Here is an 8,684-nt window from a genome sequence, read left to right as displayed (position 1 = left end):
GAGGAATCGTTTCATTGCATAGATGGTTGTTCGTGATTATACTATTTATGTAAACGAGTGAAGAACATCACGTCATTGCCACTTTGTTATACCTATTAAAGAAGAGGCAGTTTCGGTTACTCCAAGATAAGTAGGGATAATTTAAGGCGCGCCCCTTCGTGACCTCGCGCCCCTGGGCATGTGCCTAGTATGCCTTAGGGATAATCTGTCTCTGCCTATTACGTTTCATTAGACACTGACAAACAAACAGACAGACAGACAGACAGACAGACAGCGGACGAACGGACGGACGGCGGAAGCTTAGTAATAGAGTACGCCGTTGGCACCAATCTTTGAGTACGAAACCTAAAAATGAAAAAGAAGAAGAGGAATTTCAGTCTTGTTGCCAAACATGTCCAATAAGTATACATACCTGTTACTTATGTAAAGTGAATTTCATTTTAACGATGATAAAAGAAATTGTGGAACAAGTAATAATTTATCGATAAGCAAATTTCTTTTCATGCCAGAACAAGTTCGAAAGCAGGTTTGTTGGCCATAATATTAGGTAGAGTATGCCGACGAAATAATACCCTTAAATTGAGATAAATTCGATTTACGGTAAAATTTTAATCAGAGTAGGTTTCACAATTTACCATTAAGTACTTACTCGTAACCTAAATTTATTGTAAATAGAAAGTTTTTTAACCGTACCTACTGGTTTTAAACCTTTTTGAATAAAAACTAATAATATGTAATGCTGTGGTACCTTACTTATGGCTTACTAGACTAAAATAGCATTTAAACTACCGTGAGTGATTTCCATTCTAAATAATAACTGTCCCGGCTTTACTCACGTGTGTAGTCGTAGCACGCGCCGCGGTTTTGACTGCAGTCAAAACCGCGGCGCGTGCGCGAACGGACTCCCTTGAAAAAGGACCCCGTATGGGTTCGAAACTAGTCGGGCTAACGTCGACTACACACGTGAGTAAAGCCGGGACAGATATTATTTAGAATAGACTAAAATAGTCAAATACTAGCATCCATACTAATATTTTAAATGCGAAAGTGTGTCTGTCTCTCTGTCTGTCTGCTAGCTTTTCACGGCCCAACCGTTCAGCCGATTTTGATGAAATTTGGTACAGAGTTGGCTTATATCTCAGGGAAGGACATAGGCTACTTTTATCCCGAAAAATTAAAGAATTCCCACGGGATTTTAAATAACCTAAATCCACGCGGACGCAGTCGTGGGCATCATCTAGTATAGAAATAAATCTTTGGTCAATTGTTTGTTTTGGATAGATAATTTCCTAAAAAACAAAAGTCATGATTAATTCTTATTTCTTATGCTCAGATATATAAGAGTTAGTAAAAAAAACCGGTCAAGTGCGAGTCAGACTCGCGCACAATGAGGCTTCAGTACTACAGTCGTATTTTTTCGACATTTTGCACGATAATTCAAAAACTATGATGCATAAAAATAAATAAAAATCTGTTTTAGAATGCACAGGTGAAGACCTTTCATATGATACCCCACTTGATATAGTTATCTCACTTCGAAAGTTGAATATACTAATTATTAGTTCATGACCACAATTTAATATTTTTTTTGTGTGATCTAACCCTAAATTCACGGTTTTCAGATTTTTCCCAAAATGTCAGCTATAAGATCTACCTACCTGCCAAATTTCATGATTCTAGGTCAACGGGAAGTACCCTGTAGGTTTCTTGACAGACAGACAGACAGACAACAAAGTGATCCTATAAGGGTTCCTTTTAAGGTACGGAACCCTAAAAGTTAGGCCAAAAAATGGCTTTTAATGTAATGATCCTAAATAAGAACCCAAGAAACCAACCAACAGCTTTAATTTGAAACCAGTTTTAAAAATGACTCTTCACCAAAAAACTGCATCCACAATTTCATTTCCATAAGTTCTTGGTAGAATCCTAAGAAAAGAAGTCACTCTTCGAGTTTTTGCTACTCTTTGTGGCCGCCGACATGGAATGCCATCAAATTCTTGAACCCTTACAATGCCACTTCGAATTCTTTAGAGCTTGTCCCTTTTAATAAGGTGACCTTCTAGATATATTTTTTTAAAAAACCGATTTCGATACAAAAACACTAAAAATTTAAAAATAATTTAATTTATTACCGTATATATTATGTATACAAGAGTTAATATAGTTCCATAATAATATTTTTTGGTGCCGGTGCCAATTAGCTTTAGCTGCGCGAATCGTCTAGACTTCATATTTTTATGAGACTCCACAATGGCACCTCATTGGCACCGACCCCAAAAAATATTATTATGGAACTATATTAACTCTTGTATACATAATATATTATTATTCGGTAATAAATTAAATTATTTTTCAATTTTTAGTGTTTGTGTATCGAAGTCGGTTTTTATTTTTTTTGTAAAAAAATATATATTTCATAATTTTAGTGGCCCCATGGTATTAAAATATGCTATGCCTGGTTAAAAATCTACTGTTTACTAAGCTATTACACTGATCGCGAGCAATTTACTCTTATCCGTTGAGGAGTTCCATTATCTATCTTCGAAGATGTTCATCAGATCTTCACCAAATTTAAATGGGACCAACTTTGAAGTATACCCTTTCAAACAAAAAAAGAATTTTCAAAATCGGTCCAGGCGCCTTCGAGTAATCCGGTAACATACATAAAAAATTAAAAAAAAAAAAGATTCCGACGAATTGAGAACCTCCTCCTTTTTTTGAAGTCGGTTCAAAAAAGATCTACCTATTATTTTTTCATAACAAACACGGTAAATGTGTTTCTTCGTGGTGGTAAGTACTGGATTACACATGGTACATTTCTCAGTACTTAAGTTAATATAGGTCTAAACTTAAAAGACAATAATAATTGATAGTCTTCTATATTTTTTTAGTCGCCGTGATAGCATAGTGATTAAAAAACATCCGCTTCCTATTCGGAAGGTCGGGGGCTCGATCCCGGTCATGCAGCTCTAACTTTTCTGACTTAGCTATAATTAAAAATATATCAGCCTTCCTTATAACCTCATTCTCATGATGATATTTTTGTGCTCTTTTAATAATTCACAGTCAGTAGGCGAATGGTTTTTCTCCCACATCTTCGGGGTCATTGATATGTGTTCAAGCTGATGAGGTTTGGTCTGAATGGACTGACATTACTGCGGGCGTCCCTCTAGGCTGAATAAGATCTCAACTTTTCTCTGTTTTTTTCCACGCATTATATAAACACATTATAATTTTGTGTATATCTCTAAAAACGTGCTGATTTGCGCAAAATACTAATACAAATAGAAAGTCAAGCTATGTAAGCAGCACTGGTTTAATATATTTGTAGAAAATAATTTCGGATCATCAAAATGTATTTCGAGAAGACAACAATCAATACCCATTAGGTACAGTACGCGGCAGAAAATTATGTACATCGACAAGAAGAAAAGATAGTGATGAAAGAGATAGTGGTTTTGTAGAGCATATTATTGTCTCTATCGTAAGACCGACTATAAAATGTAAAATATAGGTATGAGTGACAAAGAAAACGCTCTACAAAGCCGAAATCTTATTCTAAAGGTCGATGTACATTATTTCTGCCGCGTACTGTAATTGCTTTACGGTAATAAAAACGATATCTAATAAAATTTTCGAAATAGACTGAAGAACGTCAATTTCCATAAAATGAATCATCAAATTAGTTTGTAAATATAAAACAGGATTTTTATCTTAATTGAAACAAAAATATCTCCACATACCTATACCTACTACTTAAAAATGTAAAGCTATTAATTATTATTAGTGCTGGACCAGTAGATTTAAAAAAAATTATACTGAATATTTTTTGTTATTAGGATTGGTTATGCTGATTTTATGTATTTTTTATTTTAATACCTAAAAAAGTGGTTTTTTATTCAAATTCAAGTAACTTTTCCATGTAAGAAAACTTGAGCCACTTTTATGCTGTGTCAAGAATCTACTACCGTGCCGCGCGTCGGTCTAGAAGCCTAGAACAGAGGCTAGAAACTATGTAAGGAGGTAGTTATTCTTTTCAAAACCATAAATGTTATTAATTTAGTGTCCCCAGACATCTTGGTCTACTTCTTCAGATATACCCTCCCAACGTTTATCTTTAGCTTTTATTACTTAGTAGTTTTTGCAGTATAAACTTAGCCTCTTTATATTTCTGTCTATAAAGGTTGGACTGTACATTGTGCTGAGTTTCCTTTCTCTTGTTCTTGGAGTTTACCCTCGTATATCTTCTTCTGCATTCGATGCACTTTCGTCTCGCATCCGCGATTTCATTATTCCACCAATAAATAGTATACTTCCTTCCTCTTTTTGACTTTTTTCTTTTTACAGGCTCTCGTAGGCGTTTATAAGGTCTTCCGGGGTTTCAATTTCTTGTTGTTTTAGAATTTCTGCGAATTTCTCGGTATCTATTTTCCGTAGACTCCATTTTCCACTTACAGAACCAATTTCAGGTTCATTTACGGCGATTTCATAGGTAATATATTTATGACCGCTCAATGTCTCTAAGACTTTCCAGTTTCTTATTCTCCTCTATTCTAAATTAGTATGTAGCTGTTAAAAAACTGGCCAAGTGCGAGTCAAACTCGCGCACCGAGGGTTCCGTACTCGGGTATTTTTTTCGACATTTTGCACGATATTTTAAAAACTATTAGGTATGCATAAAATAATCAAAAATCATATGATACCCCACTTGGTATAGATATCTTACTTTGAAAAATTTAAAATACATTTTAATTTTTTTTTGGTGATGTAACCACAAATTCACGTACCTACCTGCCAAATTTTATGAGTCTAGGTTAACGGGAAGTACCCTGTAGGGTTTCTTGACAGACATGACAGACGGACAGACAGACAGACATATGTACAACGAATTTATCCTATAAGGGTTCCTTTTTGCCTTTTGAGGTCCGGAACTCTATAAAGTGTGGTTATACTCTATAAAAACGTCGGCCTCGGGAGGTCGGGGTTCAATCCCGGGACACGCACCTCTAACTTTGAAAACATCTGGTGAGGAAACTTGCATGTCCATAATGTTCTCAAAAGGGTGTGGAGTCTTCCAATCCGTACTTTGCCAGAGCGTGGTGAACTGTGATCAAACCGTTCTCATTCTGGGAGAAGACCCGTGCACAGTAGTGAGACGGCGATGGGTTGATGATGATGACAATATCAAATGGCAAAAATTTATCTCATTTCGGTTATAATATAGCCACATTTCACACTTTCTGATAAAATACGAGATGACATTATTTTTTTGGCACATTATGAAAGCGTCTTCATTGTAAATCTGTATAATTTACGACCATATTTAAATGGACAAATGGCCAAATAAAACATTTCCTTTCACAACGATGTATTAACCTTATTCAGCTTTAAAAAGAAAACGTACTAAGTAGGTATGTATAAAAAAAATTACACACCAATATAATTTTTTAAAATTTATTACAGGCACAGGCTTGACCACAATCATAAAGTGTTGGTGTGGCCTAAGATGGACGCGTTTAACACAGGAAAGTAGTAATAATATCAAAATTGGTCATGTGATTTTTGAGAAAAATGGTAACAAGGAATTAGTGAGAAAAGGATGCAATACTCTAAAATGTAGGTGTGCTCAGAATCAGTAGCACTACCTTAAATTACAATTTTATCGAACTTAACTAACTTTACATCACTAAACATATTATAATTTTGATAATTTCCTGTTTAAACGAACAAAATATAAAATATACCTAATAATAACAAAACAACAAAATACGCTCATCAAAAGTTTTCACACGACGTCAGTTTAGTGCGAACGATTAGTTGTAGAGCTTTCTAGAATACTGTTGGAGTCGCGAATATTTACTAGTAAAGTAATACACGCAAAGTGTGCCAATAAAATCTGTCATGTCGCACCTAATAAAATCATCGTGACATCTACAATCATCGTGGCTTCGTTTCTTATTGTCCAAATCTCAAATATGGCTAAATGAACTTTTCTGGATAAGGATTATTGCGTAATATTTATTGGCTTACAAACAATTCTGTTTTGGAATCTTAAATTATTAAGATAGCATTGTGAACAGTTGTTTCATTTTAAAGTTTATTATATTGGATACCGAATCCACGATCCACAATTACAAACTAAAACATAAGTGTCAAAGTTAAATTACTTATTTTAAAACTTGTAGTTAGGTACTTAATGTCATCAATTATTATCACGACATGACCATTGATGATTGACATATTGATGTAATTTTTTTTGTACTTTCTTCGGATTTGTATAAGAAATCATGTATTGCGACACACTTAGTATCGTAGCAACCCCGTGACAGACACCCATAAACTATAACAGTTCATTAAAGTTTAAGGGTGTCTGGCAGGGGGTTGCCAGGACACAAAGTGTCTGGTAATGCATGACGTGGTTTCTAATACCTAGTATTCCGAAGAAAATATTTTAAAAAATACACTTTATACTTTGACAAAAGATTTTATACACCTTGGTTATTTATAATCTGCAAAAGCCAGGATGATCCAAACATCATAGTCTCTAATCGTTCCTCCCTGTGTTGAAGATAATGCGCAGAGAAACTTTCAGTTTTTCTAAAATAACGAAGGTCTGCCCTCACAGGCTACCTCTCTGTAACCAGTGCTTGATATTTAAATCAATATAGCTACAACTGAGTTAGAAGTTTGTGGAGGCGTTGGCCATTTAATTAATTCTTTCATACTAAAACTTTTAACCTTGTTCTAGATTCCATTTTATTTACAGATAAGTAAAGTGTAACGGGTAGCTTGTTAAAGCAATTTACTGTTATTTAAGCTCTTTTTACTTGATGAACAAAATTCATATCGCCGGCCCGGGTCCCCTCTCAGAATAAGAAGAGTTTTGCCAAAATCCACTTCACCATGTTAGCCAAGTGCGGATTGGCTGACTACACCCAGTACCCACCTACGAGATCATTATGAAGAACTCTCAAGCATGCAGGTTTCCTCACAACGTGTTTCTTCACCGTTAAAACAAGTGCTTATAACACCCATAACTCGGAAGAGTTCTAGAAGTGCGTGCCCGGAATCGAACCCCCGACCCCCTGAATAAGACGCCGACGTCTTAACCGGTAGGTTATCATCATCAACAAAATAATATAACCATTTAATTAATTCTTTAATATTAAATTCTTTTAACCTTGTTCTAGATTCCATTTCTTTGCAGTAAGATGTAATCTGGCAGCTTGTTATAGCATTTTTCTGTTACTAAGCTAAGTACCTAATGGTCACTAACTATGAGCATCAAGAAAGCAGAAAGAAAGAGTCACTCAGCGAGCGATAGAGAGCTATGCTTTGAGTTACTCTACGTGATCAAATCAGAAATGAGGAGATCCTTAAGAGAACCAGAGTAATCGACATAGGTCAGCGGGTGGCGAAGCTGAAGTGGCAATGGGTAGGACACATATTTTGAAAGACCGAATAACAAGGCGCTGGAATGGTGACCCCACGCCGAAAAGCGCAGAGTTGGATGACCCCCCACTAGGTGGACGGACGACGTCGGGCGAATCGCCGGAAGTCGCTGGATTCAGGCGGCGCAAGACCGTGGTGTGTGGAAGCTTAATGGTTCTGGTTCCTATTATATTTGTTTAGATTTTCATCTAAGTAGGACATGTTTGAACTAACATTGAACATTTTTGTCTCACCCCTTGATCTGTAGGTATTTATCGGTCAAACATCTGGTGAGATCAGAGTTATTAAGTAGGTACTAAAATATAGACTTTAGGTCTGCTTTAGCTTTCTGACCCACCTTCTTTCTTCACTTCCATGTAGAGAGTTTTCATATTACTAGAGCAGACAATATATTACGGCTTTATTACGCAAAATGGACTCTACCTTACTAGTGTACAAAATCAGCGGTTGTGCTTTTGTCATTTTAGTAATATTGCACTGCAACTCTTTCCCTGTTTCTACAAATAATCACTACCCATATTATAAATGCGAAAGTGTGTTTGTTTGTTGGTTTGTCCTTCAATCACGTCGTAAAGGAACAACGGATCGACGTGATTTTTTGCATGGGTATAGACTATATTTTAAGACCTGGAAAGTGACATAGGCAACTTTTTTTTTGTTCGCATGGGATTTTTAAAACCCTTAATCCACGCGTACCAAGTCGCAGGCATCAGCTAGTATCCTTATAAATTGTGTTGTGTGTGTGTGTACGGGATGTACACACAGTATTCATACAGTTATAATATCATGAGTAAAGAATGATATTATACTTATTTAGTTTTAAGTTATGTAGGTACGTTACGTTCTTGTAATTGAAGGCCAATTTATTAGACACATGATGTATGTAATCTGTTGCTCCAGCATCTAACTCAATGTTTCCACGTTCGCGTCCTAATAACAAACGCACAAGAAACCACTAATCTCCATTTAAGATTAACGTATGCATTGTAAATCGTAATCATGCACCGCTGTCTTCACTCGAATGTGGGATATAAATTGCAAGATAACTAATTGATTCACGCAGACATTTTAGAACACAGCTGCGCGAACATTACTTTCTAGAGAAAGTGGGAATGGATTTACAATGTGCATAGAATGTGCTAACTTAGTGGCTAGACTCAAATTACTTAGATGTAAAAAAGTTATTGTAGAAAACAGGATTTTATTATAATATTAACGTCCTCGTTTCGCGC

This window comes from Maniola hyperantus, chromosome 12 (genome assembly GCF_902806685.2).
Source record: "Maniola hyperantus chromosome 12, iAphHyp1.2, whole genome shotgun sequence".
Classification (NCBI taxonomy): Eukaryota; Metazoa; Arthropoda; class Insecta; order Lepidoptera; family Nymphalidae; genus Maniola; species Maniola hyperantus.
This window is presented reverse-complemented; position numbering follows the sequence as displayed.